The sequence below is a fragment of the Ambystoma mexicanum genome, chromosome 8 (genome assembly GCF_040938575.1).
Source record: "Ambystoma mexicanum isolate Mex_15411 chromosome 8, UKY_AmexF1_1, whole genome shotgun sequence".
Taxonomy (NCBI): domain Eukaryota; kingdom Metazoa; phylum Chordata; class Amphibia; order Caudata; family Ambystomatidae; genus Ambystoma; species Ambystoma mexicanum.
In genome coordinates this window covers 1,443,770,753-1,443,786,783 of record NC_090929.1, presented here as the reverse complement: position 1 = coordinate 1,443,786,783, position 16,031 = coordinate 1,443,770,753, and the positions used below count along the sequence as shown (strand labels likewise).

Genomic DNA, 16,031 nt, shown 5'->3' with positions numbered 1-16,031 from the left:
GGTCGAGTATGGGTGGGGGTGTACAGGGCCGTGGGGCTGACACATGCGAGGGCTGTAATGTGTGAGACATGGATGGTGCTTGTGTGTGTAGGCTTGCATGGCAAATGCAGTTGTGCGGTCACACATGTTTGTATGAATGTGTATGTAAGTAGACATGTCCTTGTTGTCACGCATGTATGTTGTTTTCAGGTGCATGCATGAGCACTGTGTACATGTGCATGTGTGTGTATTTGACAAGGGTGCAACAGTGATGCAACATGGATGCATGTGACAGCGGTATGTGGAAGCCTGATTGGCAGGTGTGACATGGATGGCCGTCTGAACAGTGCAACACTTGGCAGAGGTGTACACATGCATGCAAGTGTGGTGGTGTGTGTACATGTGTGGTGCACTTCCTGTGTTACATGTGATGTCTGGCTCCCCTTTGGCTGCTGATGCTGTTGTATGTGTATGGATGGTGCTGGCAGTTGCGATATGGCTGTGGTATGGCTCATGTGTGCGAGTTGCAATGACATGTGTGTTGGGGATTGTGATGACATGTCTGAGGTTTGCCAATGCCACTCATGTGCAACTGTCATGTGTGTATGTGTCCATTGTACAGTGCCCTGATGCCTGTGTTTTGTTTCTCCCTGTCTGCAGCGTCAACTGATGAAGAGGGCGGAGAAGGTGCTGTGGAGCACAGCGGCGGGGATCCGACCGCCAGCCGGAGACGCAAGGCCCGGCTCCCCTCCCGTGTTGTCATCTCATGGGGGAGTGAGGAGTCCGGTGCAGCGTCCCAGGCCGCAGCTGCCAGGGGGAGGTCCAAGAGGCGGAGGTTGGAGTTGGACTCCTCGGCAGCAGAAGGGGCAGCTGGGACCCCACAGGGCCCAACAGGGGAAGATGGCACTGAGTCATCCAAGTTGGTGGGGGGTTTGGTGGAGGAGGAGGCCGTGCAAGCACCAGAGACGGGGTCTGGAGGTGGGGATCCCACTGGTGCTAGTGGTGCAGTGCAGGACCAGGGACAGGAGGCAGCACAGGCCGCCGCGGAGGTGCCTGTGTGCAATCCTGTCCCCGATCCTGTCCCTGCATCATCTTGAGGTGGCAATTACCAATCCCTGTTGTCACAGCGAGAGAAGTACTGGATCCACACACTTGACACTTTGCAACCTAAGGGTCTGAATGATGAATTCTCTTTGAGTTGCTTTCTATAGTGAATTGTGAAACTCACATGTTACATCGCCAACTACTATACACAAGTGTCAGTATCCCGGACCTTAAAAAAAATTTTTTTTCTTTGTCATTACAAGTGTTGTGACTTTGATGTTTTCTTCAAGGGAACTGTATTTTCCTATGTTTGACTTGCCTATATTCACTTAAATGTTTGCACCTGTTCACGAATGACCAATTGAACCATCTCTCCATTCGTTCGAACCTTGTATGAGTAATAGGCTACATCGCAATCTTTTATCCCCTTGCCATTGAATTATACTTGTCTCACTATATAATGAGTAGCCTCATGACTCTACATGATTTGTTTTGGACTATTAAGAGTAAACTGCATGTACCATTTGTGTTATCTATCATGACTGTAACGATTATTGTACTATTCACAAATTTCTGTTCCATTAGAACCAAAATTATAAAATGCGTTGCGATGGTGAACACCAGAATTCTTATGTTTCATTATGGAACATATTAACTCTACTTTTCTTATTTATCCTGATCTCTGGTCAGTCCCTATGAGTACGCTTGCACTATGCGCCATTGCATGATGGCCTCCATATTCCTCACTCACCGGCTTCTATGCCCTTTTCTATGTTTATTATTTAGTTTCCTTTCTACGTCTGACGGCGTGTCCCCAGCACAGCTCGTTCCCTAGGTTACGACCGCGCGGAGCCACTGCCTGCCGGTTTCAGTTTCCACTAACAGTGTTCCCCGCACTGTACAGGTAAGCTACCGCTACTTGGGTCCCTTTGCCCGGTTGGGAGACCCCAGGTTTATTTCTCTCCAGTATAACAGAAATGTATATGTCCCCACTTAGGTGCCAGCAGTACGTGTCTCTTTGCAGATGCCCTGCATCGTATAATTGTTTCGAATACTTGTTGACCACACGGATGCCCCTGTTGCCTTGGCTACTCGTCCCGCAACTCGAGTGAGTGCATTCTTTAAAACCAATTCCGGTTTATTTTAAGTATTATTTATTTTACTCAGTAGCGCTCTTTTGGAGTTATTCTTTCTCCGTCCACAGGAGGGGTATGGTTTTTTCTTAAACACGCTCCCCATATTGACTCAGCTTTTTCACTATTCAAGGGTGGTCCTTGCTATTTAGAACCCACTACCGCTTTTGGCTTATCTCGATCTGTCTGACTCTTCATCACGCCATTTTCTAGATCCCACCATGTAGGTGGATCTCACACAATACATCTCCTTTGTTATGTGTTTAGCTATTAGTATAGAGTGTTTCTCTTTGATCTGTTAGTTCACTCTTTTCACCATACTAGATCTCCAGTATTCTGCTCTTCACCATCTCGCTAGCATCCCGAGTTATGTACAGCTTGTCAGTCAGTCCTTGACTGTTATGGAAATAAAATAAAAGATTTTACTTTTTGTCTCCTTGAAATGTTGTCAACAGTTCAATTGGGCCCTTATGAAGAAGAGGTTACCCTCGAAACGCGTCGGCCACTCCACAATTGGACAGCATCACCTCTCCATCATTTATTGCTTCTTCGCAATTTGTTTTAATATGTTAAACGTCACGAATTACTTTGTACAACAGAATGTGCCTTTTGGCAAATTTTGTTTTCCTCTTTGCCAAATAAATTGTTATATGCTCAACTAACAAACTGCTGTTATATATCTATATCCATATATTTGAAGGCCCTATGTGGCATCAGTAAACAGTGTGCAGGGGACGGGAGGGCCCCACTTTTTGGGTCCTCTTCTATTTTCTCTTTCCCCTGCATCATCTTGCACCAGCAGGGATGCCTACGTCCAGACCCGTTTTCAGGCAGGGGATGAGCTGACGTCAACTGGCCTTCCTCTGCCTGCGTACGTGGCCATCCAGGTCCGAGTTGAGCCTGTCCTGGCTGGTGTGGCATTGCGTCAACGGGCCATGCGAGGTGACCTGCAGTCTTTTCATGGAGAGACTGCACGTCATCTCGAATGGCTCGTTGACCACGTCAGCCTGCTGGGACAGGTCACCCAGGCCGGATTCCTCCGTCTGATGGGGCTTGCTCCGACCCCCTCCTCAACTGGACCCCCTACGCGCCAGTCGTCCTCTGTGCCATCTTCCCACCCATCAGTCACCTGGGTGCCCTGTGGAGCTGCCTCTGACGGTGCGGCCAGGCTGGTGGAGGAGGCATCCCTGCCACAGTCGGAAGTCGGAGGTCCAGCAGGGATGGCCACATCAACAACTGCACCCCAGCCAGCGGAGGATGTGCAGGCAGCAGGAGGCAGTGCACGGGCAGAGGCAGAGCAGCAGCAGCAACATGGTGGGAGACATGAAGGCTCGGGGCTTTCGACATTGGAGGGGCAGGCATCGGCCGGAGGGCAGGGGGACCCAGGACAGAGAGTGTCTTCCGTGTGGCAGCGGTTGGGCCACGCCATAGGTGCGGAGCGGCGGCGGGCGGAAGAGGCGCGGCTCACAATGGTCAGGGCGGAGAACTCCATGCGGAGGGCCCTGAGGCGGGCCGAGTGCCTCGAGGCAATCCACAGGGGGTTGGAGAAGGACACGGCGTCGTCCCTGCGGACCCTCGGGGCCATGGAACTGGACCGCCTCCGGGACATCGAACAGGAGTTCGATGATGCCCTGGCCCGGGACACCACGGAGTGAGCCGCTGGACTTGCCCGCCGTCTTTGTATATAGTTCTTTAGTTTTAGGTTTCCTTTGTTTCTTATTATGATTTGGAGTCGACGGACACTGCTCCACTTTTTGTATATAGTTGATTTTTAGTTAGGTTTTTTAGTAGGTTTCCTTTGTTCAGTTGGGCTGATGGACCCTTGTTAGTTTTTTACATAGTTCTTTATTGCATAGAGATTTTTTTACATTTGACTTTGGACAACATTTTTTTGGATTCTGATTTGCAGTTTTTTTTTTTAATACGGACATGCAGCTTATTTTTTCTCATTCCCATTGTAGTTTGTTTCCTGTCTTTAGCATTCTTTATTTTTTTCAATACAATTTTGTTTTCATACTTCACTGTGTGGTATCATCTCATTGGTTTCATGCATGTCATGTTGGGTGTTTTCCCATTCAATTGCAACCATTGTGTGTGACAGACATGGGTTCATTAGCTTCATGAACATTGGGGGTGTAACATGTAATTTCCATTTCCATGTGGGTGAATGGGTTACTTGGTAGGGCTTTTTGCCTGTGGAGGCTGACCATTACGCACATGATTGGGGATTGTGAGGACCTGGTGGAGGGTGCCCCTGCACTGCTGGGGGGTGGGGGTGGTGGGAGACATGAGTGGGGGCCTGGTGGGGGCTGCCCATGGTGGCTGGGGGGTGGGGTGGTGGGAGACATGAGTGGGGGCCTGGTGGAGGCTGCCCCTGCACTGCTGGGGGGTGGGGGTGGTGGGAGACATGAGTGGGGGCCTGGTGGGTGCTGCCCATGGTGGCAGGGGGGTGGGGGTGGTGGAAGACATGAGTGGGGGCCTGGTGGAGGCTGCCCCTGGTGGCTGGGGGGTGGGGGTGGTGGGAGACATGAGTGGGGGCCTGGTGGAGGCTGCCCCTGCACTACTGGGGGGTGGGGGTGGTGGTAGACATGAGTGGGGGCCTGGTGGAGGGTGCCCCTGCACTGCTGGGGGGTGGGGGTGGTGGGAGACATGAGTGGGGGCCTGGTGGGGGCTGCCCATGGTGGCTGGGGGGTGGGGGTGGTGGGAGACATGAGTGGGGGCCTGGTGGAGGCTGCCCCTGCACTGCTGGGGGGTGGGGGTGGTGGGAGACATGGGTGGGGGCCTGGTGGAGGGTGCTCCTGGTGGCTAGGGGGTGGGGGTGGTGGGAGACATGGGTGGGGGCCTGGTGGAGGCTGCCCCTGGTGGCTGGGGGGTGGGGGTGGTGGGAGACATGAGTGGGGGCCTGGTGGAGGCTGCCCCTCCACTGCTGGGGGGTGGGGGCGGTGGTAGACATGAGTGGGGGCCTGGTGGATGGTGCCCCTGCACTGCTGGGGGTTGGGGGTGGTGGGAGACATGGGTGGGGGCCTGGTGGAGGGTGCCCCTGGTGGCTGGGGGGTGGGGGTGGTGGGAGACATGGGTGGGGGCCTGGTGGAGGCTGCCCCTGGTGGCTGGGGGGTGGGGGTGGTGGGAGACATAAGTGGGGGCCTGGTGGAGGCTGCCCCTGCACTGCTGGGGGGTGGGGGTGGTGGTAGACATGAGTGGGGGCCTGGTGGAGGGTGCCCCTGCACTGCTGGGGGTTGGGGGTTGTGGGAGACATGAGTGGGGGCCTGGTGGGGGCTGCCCATGGTGGCTGGGGGGTGGGGGTGGTGGGAGACATGAGTGGGGACCTGGTGGAGGCTGCCCCTGCACTGCTGGGGAGTGGGGGTGGTGGGAGACATGAGTGGGGGCCTGGTGGGTGCTGCCCATGGTGGCAGGGGGGTGGGGGTGGTGGAAGACACGAGTGTGGGCCTGGTGGAGGCAGCCCCTGCACTGCTGGGGGGTGGGGGTGGTGGGAGACATGAGTGGGGGCCTGGTGGAGGCTGCCCCTGCACTGCTGGGGGTGGGGTGGTGGGAGACATGAGTGGGGGCCTGGTGGGGGCTGCCCATGGTGGCTGGGGGGTGGGGGTGGTGGGAGACATGATTGGGGGCCTGGTGGAGGCTGCCCCTGCACTGCTGGGGGGTGGGGGTGGTGGGAGACATGAGTGGGGGCCTGGTGGAGGCTGCCCCTGCACTGCTGGGGGGTGGGAGTGGTGGGAGACATGAGTGGGGGCCTGGTGGAGGCTGCCCCTGCACTGCTGGGGGGTGGGGGTGGTGGGAGACATGAGTGGGGGCCTGGTGGGGGCTGCCCATGGTGGCTGGGGGGTGGGGGTGGTGGGAGACATGATTGGGGGCCTGGTGGAGGCTGCCCCTGCACTGCTGGGGGGTGGGGGTGGTGGGAGACATGAGTGGGGGCCTGGTGGGTGCTGCCCATGGTGGCAGGGGGGTGGGGGTGGTGGAAGACATGAGTGGGGGCCTGGTGGAGGCTGCCCCTGCAATGCTGGGGGGTGGGGGTGGTGGGAGACATGAGTGGGGGCCTGGTGGAGGCTGCCCCTGCACTGCTGGGGGGTGGGGGTGGTGGTAGACATGAGTGGGGGCCCGGGGGGGCTGCCCATGGTGGCTGGGGGGTGGGGGTGGTGGGAGACATGATTGGGGGCCTGGTGGAGGCTGCCCCTGCACTGCTGGGGGGTGGGGGTGGTGGGAGACATGAGTGGGGGCCTGGTGGAGGCTGCCCCTGCACTGCTGGGGGGTGGGAGTGGTGGGAGACATGAGTGGGGGCCTGGTGGAGGCTGCCCCTGCACTGCTGGGGGTGGGGGGGGGTGGGAGACATGAGTGGGGGCCTGGTGGGGGCTGCCCATGGTGGCTGGGGGGTGCGGGTGATGGGAGACATGAGTGGGGGCCTGGTGGAGGCTGCCCCTGCACTGCTGGGGGGTGGGGGTGGTGGGAGACATGAGTGGGGGCCTGGTGGAGGCTGCCCCTGCACTGCTGGGGGGTGGGAGGGGGGTGGGAGACATGAGTGGGGGCCTGGTGGGGCCTGCCCATGGTGGCAGGGGGGTGGGGGTGGTGGGAGACATGAGTGGGGGCCTGGTGGAGGGTGCCCCTGGTGGCTGGGGGATGCGGGGGTGGGAGACGTGAGTGGGGGCCTGGTGGAGGGTGCCCCTGCACTGCTGGGGGGTGGGGGTGGTGGGAGACATGAGTGGGGGCCTGGTGGGGGCTGCCCATGGTGGCAGGGGGGTGGGGGTGGTGGGAGACATGAGTGGGGGCCTGGTGGGGGCTGCCCATGGTGGCAGGGGGGTGGGGGTGGTGGGAGACATGAGTGGGGGCCTGGTGGAGGGTGCCCCTGGTGGCTGGGGTGTGGGGGGGTGGGAGACGTGAGTGGGGGCCTGGTGGAGGGTGCCCCTGCACTGCTGGGGGGTGGGGGTGGTGGGAGACATGAGTGGGGGCCTGGTGGGGGCTGCCCATGGTGGCTGGGGGGTGGGGGTGGTGGGAGACATGAGTCGGGGCCTGGTGGAGGCTGCCTCTGCACTGCTGGGGGGTGGGGTGGTGGGAGACATGGGTGGGGGCCTGGTGGAGGGTGCCCCTGGTGGCTGGGGGGTGGGGGTGGTGGGAGACATGGGTGGGAGCCTGGTGGAGGCTGCCCCTGGTGGCTGGGGGGTGGGGGTGGTGGGAGACATGAGTGGGGGCCTGGTGGAGGCTGCCCCTGCACTGCTGGGGGGTGGGGGTGGTGGTAGACATGAGTGGGGGCCTGGTGGAGGGTGCCCCTGCACTGCTGGGGGGTGGGGGTGGTGGGAGACATGAGTGGGGGCCTGGTGGGGGCTGCCCATGGTGGCTGGGGGGTGGGGGTGGTGGGAGACATGAGTGGGGGCCTGGTGAAGGCTGCCCCTGCACTGCTGGGGGGTGGGGGTGGTGGGAGACATGAGTGGGGGCCTGGTGGGTGCTGCCCATGGTGGCAGGGGGGTGGGGGTGGTGGGAGACATGAGTGGGGGCCTGGTGGAGGCTGCCTCTGCACTGCTGGGGGGTGGGGTGGTGGGAGACATGAGTGGGGGCCTGGTGGAGGCTGCCCCTGCACTGCTGGGGTGGGGGTGGTGGGAAATATGAGTGGGGGCCTGGTGTAGGGTGCCCCACAATGCTGGGGGGTGGGGGTGCAGGGGTACATGAGTTGGACATGAGTGGGGGCCTGCTGGCAGGTGCCCCACGGTGCAGGGGGGTGGGGGTGGTGGGAAACATGAGTTGGACATGAGTGGGGGCCTGCTGGCAGGTGCCCCACATTGCTGGGGGGTGGGGGTGGTGGGAGACATGCATTGTTGATCAGTAGTGCAAGGTGACATGTGGGTTGGCTGGGGGGCATGCCCATGGTGGATGGGCTGCCTGCGGGACATGAGCAGGGGTGCAGGGTAGTCCCCCGTGGTGTGGGCTGCCTGCAGGGGCCGTGGAGGTTGTGGAGCGTACACCTGGGAGGCCCCACACGGCCAATTCACGTGTAGTACTCCCCAGAACCCCTGAAATACACATTCCCTGCTGAAATCGCATGTGCAACTTCCCGCGCACCCCTGAAATACACGTACCCTGCTCGCACTGGGACAATCGCGTGTGGAACTTCCCGCGCACCCCTGAAATACACGTACCCTGCTCGCACTGGGACAATCGCGTGTGGAACTTCCCGCGCACCCCTGAAATACACGTACCCTGGTCGCACTGGGACAATCGCGTGTGGAACTTCCCGCGCACCCCTGAAATACACGTACCCTGATGGAATCGCGTGTGGAACTTCCCACGCACCCATGGAATACACGTACCCTGCTCGCACTGGCCCATTCGCATGTGGAACTTCCCGCGCACCCCTGAAATGCACGTACCCTGCTGAAATCGCGTGTGGAACTTCCCGCGCACCCCTGAAATACACGTACCCTGGTGAAATTGCATGTTGAACTTCCCGCGCATCCCTGAAATACATGTACCCTGCTGGAATCGCGTGTGGAACTTCCCGCGCACCCCTGAAATACACGTACCCTTCTTGTACAGGGCCAGTCGCGTGTAGAACTTCCCGCGCACCCCTGCAATACACGTTCCCCGCTTGGCGTTTGCTGTTTGCCAGCCCGCTGAACTGGTCCAGGGTTAGCGCAGCCCTTTGCGATGATTTAGCGATTTTTATGGCTTTTCCTTGCGCGAGGGCGTTCTTGGGGGCGTTACTGGCGCTGCTGCAGGGTCTCTGCGATTCTCTGCGCCACGGCTGGTTTGGAAGCCTGAAACCCATAAATACGCTGTGCGCGGAAATCGGTTTTAGCGCACGTGCCTGGCGCAGTCAATCGCACGCGGACACTCTGCGCCAGCCGCTTGCGACACTTTTCTGCAAAATTCTATGAATTACCCTGACAGTGTTCACAAAAACACAACTGCAGGCCCATAGGCAGACATGAAACTATTGAAAATATAAGCTGACAAAGCGAGCTATGAGTTTTAAAAATTTGCTAAGATCCAAGGCCTGAGAATATATTTTTAAACATGTTAGAATGAAAACAGATATTGACATTAAAAAAAAGCAAATGGCGCTTTATAGGTCTGAGACAAAAAAATTGAAAGCTATTGCTTGTGGCAGTGTAAAATGTAGTTTTACAGAGTGACAACATTTTGCATATGTTAGCCAACCAAAAGTGTCTTTTAAAAAAAAGAAATGTGTTGATCTAATTTCAGAGATGCAAAATACAGTCCTATTCAGGCAGAAGTGGGCAAGGCATGGCGATGCTGCTGGCAGGCTCACACACACACACGCACAGCAGGAGAGATGGGGCTCTTATCTATAATGCTCACCGCTGACTGAGGCAAATTCACGGTTCTATGTCTTATTTTTGCTTTTTGTAGGTCACCCTAACAAAGAAACCTATTTTGTGTGGCCGATTTTAGGCGACCTGCAAAAAGACTACGTTGCTTCACCCCACCCAACCTCACTCTCCGCGCTGCCCACTCCACCCTTGCTTGTCGTATTTGTGTGGAATCTGGGGGTTTCACCCCTGTACTGCCCTCCCTCAGCCCCCGCACCTCCCTCCCCACCCTAGACTCCCCCAAACCAAAACACACACAAACACACAACACACACACATAGACTTACCTGTTCTCCCCCAATGCTGGTTCCGGGTCCTGTTCAGCCTGAAAGCCCCTGCGCGCACTTGCGTGTGGCAGGGGCATGACAGTTTGATTTAGAAAGACAGCTCTATGCGAGCACAGAGCGGTCTTTCGAAATTGGTCTTTGATATAATCGTTTTTTTTTTAATGATTATATCATTTAGGACTAAGTGTGGGGTCAATTGTAGGTGTTTAAAAGCAGATTTTGGAAACCAGACAGAAATATTGCTTTGAAGCCACAGAGGATTGATGTACTGTGTCCTGGGTCATTGGAATTGTAATATCTGCAGGCACTTGTCTAGGAAAGGAGAGGCCTTATTTTGTATGAAAGAACATTAAGGTAAGCTAGATTTCACATTCCAAATGAGGGGCAAAATATTTATGCATGTCTTTGATGTGTTTCTGTTTAGAGTATGAGAAGGGGTGGGGAGGATTTAGTATTTCTTGCAAACTTGTTTTTTTGTTTGTCTGCAGTCTTGCACAGCTGTGTGAAGTTATTTTAAAATAAACAGCTGTTTTCTTTTCTGACACGGCAGCCTGGTTAGGATAATGTGTATCAGGTTTCATAAGTGGCAAATATTTATATGGTCTTTAAATCTAAAGAACAGTAATGTTTAGTGATGAGAAAGTGGTTCAAGACGCTAACATATGTTTTCTGACTTTGGCAGGAAGTCTAGGATAATGTCTAAAACATGTTTGTGTTTATAGCTCACTTATTTAATAGTGCAGCACCTAAATATTAAACCCTCTATAATTAGAGGGTGTAAAATTTGAAATTGCATATTGGATGAATGCACACTTAGCCACTCTGGGGGCTGGTGTGTGAATAAAATGTAGATGCATTGTGAGGACACCGGTGTAGCCGTTATTTGTATATAAGGGAAGACATTTTAAAGTTTATGTTTTCAAATCTGGCATTGTGTATTTTTAAGTATGGGCCTGTTTGAAAAGCGCAAACTTTCACATTGTTGCAGCGGTACAACTGCCACATGTGCAGGCTGGTTTTAGAGTAACAGGTTGCATTTTTATATATGAAAGTTTCAAACATGAAGAAAATATGATCTAGTCATTATAAAATGTAGGCATCAGCTAAGCTATAAACATACAGCTGTTTTAAATTGCAAGCCGGTGTAAATATTTGTATTCTAAACTTTATGAGAAATATTCACATTCTGGCTTTGGAATGTGTCTGGCAAAATAAGGCAGGCTTGCACTATACACTTGTATGTGTTATAGGGATCTGTCAGCCTGCACAAACAATGCTAAGCCTTATTTTGTAGATTTAGAAAATGGCTCATGTGCCATAGTGCACACCAGTAAATAACCACGGCATGTTTAGAGGACAGCGCACAATATTGATACCATTTTTAAAATTACATATTTGAACCCCACATTATTTAAACTTTTTAAAAATGCTAAGCCGGTATATAGCCTGGGAAAGAAGATGTGTACACAAGCTACATGAGGCATTGTGAAGTGGCAGACAACACGTGTTAATGTAAAACACCACAGCCCATGGAAAACATTCCAGTTTTTTCTTTCACACAGGCAAATGAAAATGTTGATTTAAACAATGTTACAAATGCATTCAGGGTTGGGCCATGTATGCACACATTTTAGAAGAAAAAGGGCATTGAAAAAGTTCATTGCTGTGGCCTTTTTATGAACCTAGTGAAGCAAAATTGAACTGAGAATGTTAGTCCCATGGCTTTATTTTATTTTATAGCAAGTGTGTTTTGAAGTAGTGTTTGCATTGAATATATATATTTGAATACAGGGGTGCAGCAAGATAATTGTTATAGACTATTAAAGACCAGTTGGAAAGTGTTGCATTTGTTCAGCACGCACCAAGTGCCACACTGTGAAACAAATTGTGCACCAAGGCGCTACATTTAGCATATGTGCAGGCTGCTTTGTGTGCCACAAATTTAAACTGTTTTAAAATTTTAGAAGAAAAAACATTGACAAACTTAATACCTGTGGCCTTTATATAGACACAGTGAAGCACAGTGAAGCAGAAATGAATAATGTTAGACCAATGTTTTTATTTTATAGCAAATTTAGTGTTCTTGGAGAATAGTCTGCCTCGTGGGAGAAATCTGAATTTGGATATAGGGTGCACAGAAAATATATTTTATGCATGTTTTTAGAGGTACTCTGGACCCGGTTGGAGAGCACAATTATAAATGGGGGCCTTAGCTGCTTTATTGGCTCTGTTGTTCTATCTTTTGTAATAAGTACATTATATTAATTTAAACCTCTGGCTCTTGGGATTCATGTTTACTGTCCTTCCATAATTGTGTGCCATGAATTAAAAATATATATTTGCAACTTTTATTGCATTTTATAGAATAATGTGGGTTCTGCCAATGTGTCACACATCAGACTGGTGGTTGAAATTTTTAAGGGTGGCAAGAATCAGTGTGTTATAAGGGCTTGAGGTGTACTTGGTTGTTATAAGGGTTTAAGATGTTAAATATTGAGATACGCTGAATATTATAATGCACTGATTGTATATTTGTATGGTTTTTATAGAAATGTCTCAAAACAATTGGATGTTGCAGCAGTCCACTTCTGGAAAAACAGCCTGCTGAGGTGGACGTTTTGAGGGCCTGTGAATGGTACTTGGTGGACCGACAAACCATAATGTGCTCTTTGCTGTTCCAGCACTGTGTGTGGTATGTGCCCCCTTGCAAACGGCAGATGCTGATGTCATGGATCTGGGATGTATCGCGGATTGTGCAATTTTGCAAACATCAAGGCATGGGGAAATGGATCTAGGAATGCCCATGGATGTGTCTGATGAGTTTACGCAAACAGCAAGAATGGATCTGCGTGGCAAGGATTTATGGAGTGTGCCATTCGCTGGTTCTCAGGGGGCTTCAAGCCACAAAGGCCTGGGGTTGACACCACCAATGGAGAATGGCTTTTTGGCTAGTTTAAGGAGCCCCAGCAACAAGGGTTATGGAAATGTCTCGAGAATGGAGGGTTTTTGGAACCCGTCACTAACAGCAAGCACAAGATATAGAGGGGGTGATGGCACCCATTGCTTCATCATTGCGGGGGTTATACACCAGAGTAGCTGCTGCTACCAAGATATCAATCACAGGGTGCTACAGCTAGTGGTTCTGATCCCCAGAACCGGCACTACAGAATGTGAAGGCCCGTGGATGGAGCATCTTTGTTGTTGAAAATGATAACAGAGGGATTCACAGGTTAAAAAAATGTCACCAGTTCAATAAAGTGTAAATCGAACATTTTGTGCAGCTGTGTAAATATCCTTGGCTGAAAGGATACGCAAAGTACAGAATCCAGAAAATGTTCCTTGAAATTAATCAAGGAAATCACAGCGCACTCTCAAGAGTAAACTCCACAAATCATTAACAGAAATGCTAACACTTAATATTTATAAGAGTTGTAATTCATGAGCAGTAATTCATGAGCAACAAATTGAATATATTATCCCTTTTAAGTAAATCCATTAAAGTAATACAACATTGGTTCAAGGAAACTCAACTTGGCACAACACGATTTGTGTAATAAAATCATTTTAGTAAATCATCATTCTACTGTAAGCCAAGAACAATTATTCCTATGCATTGTAATTCACTTTTTATGCATTTAACATACTCTAGAGCAGCCCTAACAAAGGTAATTATTCAAACATAAAGTTTCAACACAAAGAAGTGTTTCAGGAGTATCAATAATACATTTGTAACCTAAGTTTCCACAGAACTAATCCCATCTGTAAAGCATGAACGTGATGTTATATGTTCGGTGTGAGATTCCTGTTCTTGCTACACGTTTCGGGATCAACTCCCTTCTTCAGGCAATGGAAACTCACTCACTTCTTAAAAATTAAATAATGTATATGTCATTAAAGGAGTAACTCCTTATTCAACTTATCTACAAACTTCATAGAATAAAGTCCATCACTAAGAAAATTACTAACCTGATAAGTAATCAGACATATGTTCATCGTTTGGAAATTGGCAACAGTTTGGTCTCAAAGTACGCAGCATTTTGATTGAAAGATCTTGCTGGAGAGACTGCATAACTTAATAGCAGTCTCTCTCATAGAAGAAAAATAAAAAGGAAAAGCACTCACTGTTCAATTTCAATGACACAAAGTCATCTCAAAGCCAGCGTTCTGGTGATATCATAAGGATATGTATGCTTGTCACCTTTGCAGGTCCGGTGCAAGGAATTTTGACACCCTAAGCAAACTGTCAGATTGGCACCCCTCTCCTCCCACTCCAGTCCACTCCAAGTCCTAACTGTTCTCAACCAACCATCCTCATTTTGTTACTGATTGCCGCAAACCCATTACCTCCACTTAACACATTGCTCACGTCTTCTGCTGTGGACGAATCCCATTGCACTTTCCTTACCCTCACATCTACTCAGAGTGGCAGGTTTCAGAAGTCAAATTAAAGCCTCTGTGTTTCATGAATACAGGTTTATTAAACAGTCAATGATATTATAGCAACAACAAATGTAATGCTGAGCATGTGGATCTAATCCTTTCTGTAATTATATATAGGCAATACAGACAGTAGGAAAACGTTTTTGGTAATGCATACTAGACTCCTGTAAGCACATAAGCAGCATACCTGGTCCAAAATACTAAACATATCCCAATACTTACTATGATATGTATACATTCAACAATAATTTGCAATATGTCTCTTATTTTTAAAACACCTAGAAAAGTGACCAGGGAACTGTCAGAATCCTTTACAGGCAAAGTTTCCAGAGGTGACCGATAAAGGTGACGCCAGCACGAAACACAAGATCACACGTTGCTCTGTTTTCATGGAGTCTGTCCTCCAAAGTAAAACTAAATGTAAAGGAGGAATAATGTTTCAATATCTGTGCGTAGTAGAACCAAGTCAGCTCCATAACTCTCTCATGTCAGATACAGTGAACCTGAGACCCACCACCTCATTTGTGTAGCATGCAGTGCCTCTGGTATAAGTAAGAACTATCAAGAGACTGGCATAATACCCACGCTGCGACTTAGAGCTGTTGTCTCAGCATCTGAGGGGTCAGCCAAACACAAGCTAAAATCACCCAAGGCAATTCTGTGGGAAACATTCCCACATGAGAGGCATGACCACACTGAAAAGCTCTGTCATGATACCCCTGATTCCCAAGCTCTACAGTGAGGTCCAGACCCTTGTGCCTAGCTATGGGACGGCCAATGGGTTCACAGTGGCCTGGGAAACAGGTCAGGCAATGGGTGCCAAAATCAGACTAACAAATCACAACCCTCCAGAGTGCCATCACAGTACCACTCTTCCCACCACATGCAAGGGCCAATACCCTCTATTGCATCCCTGGGACACACCCGGAAAGATAAAGGCGACAGACACAAGGGGGCCCAATATTTAATATAAGAAACAGGAAAGATCAAAATATAACACACTTAAACACTCTAGCAACCAGCACTTCATGACAACACTGGCAGAGTGGGAGCTGGCACCACGTTAATTATGGAGGGATCCACCCCTGGCCAGTGTGTTCCCAGGCGTGGCGCGCCCACTCTGAGGCACCAGCCTGCTGGTCTTTAATGGGCCACCTTATTTTGCATAGCGGCAGCATAAATGTATCAAAGGTATGTGTGATCAACAGTTATCTCTGATCCTGCCATTACACTGGGAAACTGACAGTCGAAAAATCAGGATTGCATTTATAATGTAGTTGATGAAACAGATGATAAAGCACCAGAGTGATTGTCTATTGAAACATGTCTGCACAATCCTATTGTTGCACTGCCTATTGAAGCTTGCCTGCCCAATCCTATTGTTGCACTGCCTATTGAAACATGTCTGCACACTCCTATTGCTGCACTGCCTATTGAAGCTTGCCTGCCCAATCTTATTGTTGCACTGCCTATTGAAACATGTCTGCACAATCCTATTGCTGCACTGCCCATTGAAACATGTCTGTCCAGTCCTATTGATGCACTGCCTATTGAAATATGTTTTCCCAATCCTTTAGATGCACTGCCTTTACCTGTCAACAACTCTGATTATACGATTCATGCCCCTCTCGAAACCTTCACTGAGCCACACTATATTTCTGTGTCTTCTAACACCACACCAATACCCCCTCCTCACAACACCACACAGCACCAGGATCATACTTTTAGGTGCGCACTGGTCAATGCACGTTCCATTCCTGCGCATCCCCTCGACATTCACAACCTTATCATTAAAGACAACCTTGACATTCTTG

At 50.9% G+C, this 16,031-nt stretch overlaps 1 long non-coding RNA gene across 1 annotated transcript; it reads left to right on the top strand.

Annotated features, from left to right (window-relative positions):
- Positions 1-1,099: 1,099 nt before the first annotated feature.
- On the top strand, positions 1,100-2,822 carry LOC138473093 (uncharacterized). Its single transcript, XR_011268721.1, has 3 exons — positions 1,100-1,927; positions 2,021-2,131; positions 2,612-2,822. It is a non-coding gene; the product is annotated as an uncharacterized lncRNA (long non-coding RNA).
- The last annotated feature ends 13,209 nt before the right edge of the window (positions 2,823-16,031 follow it).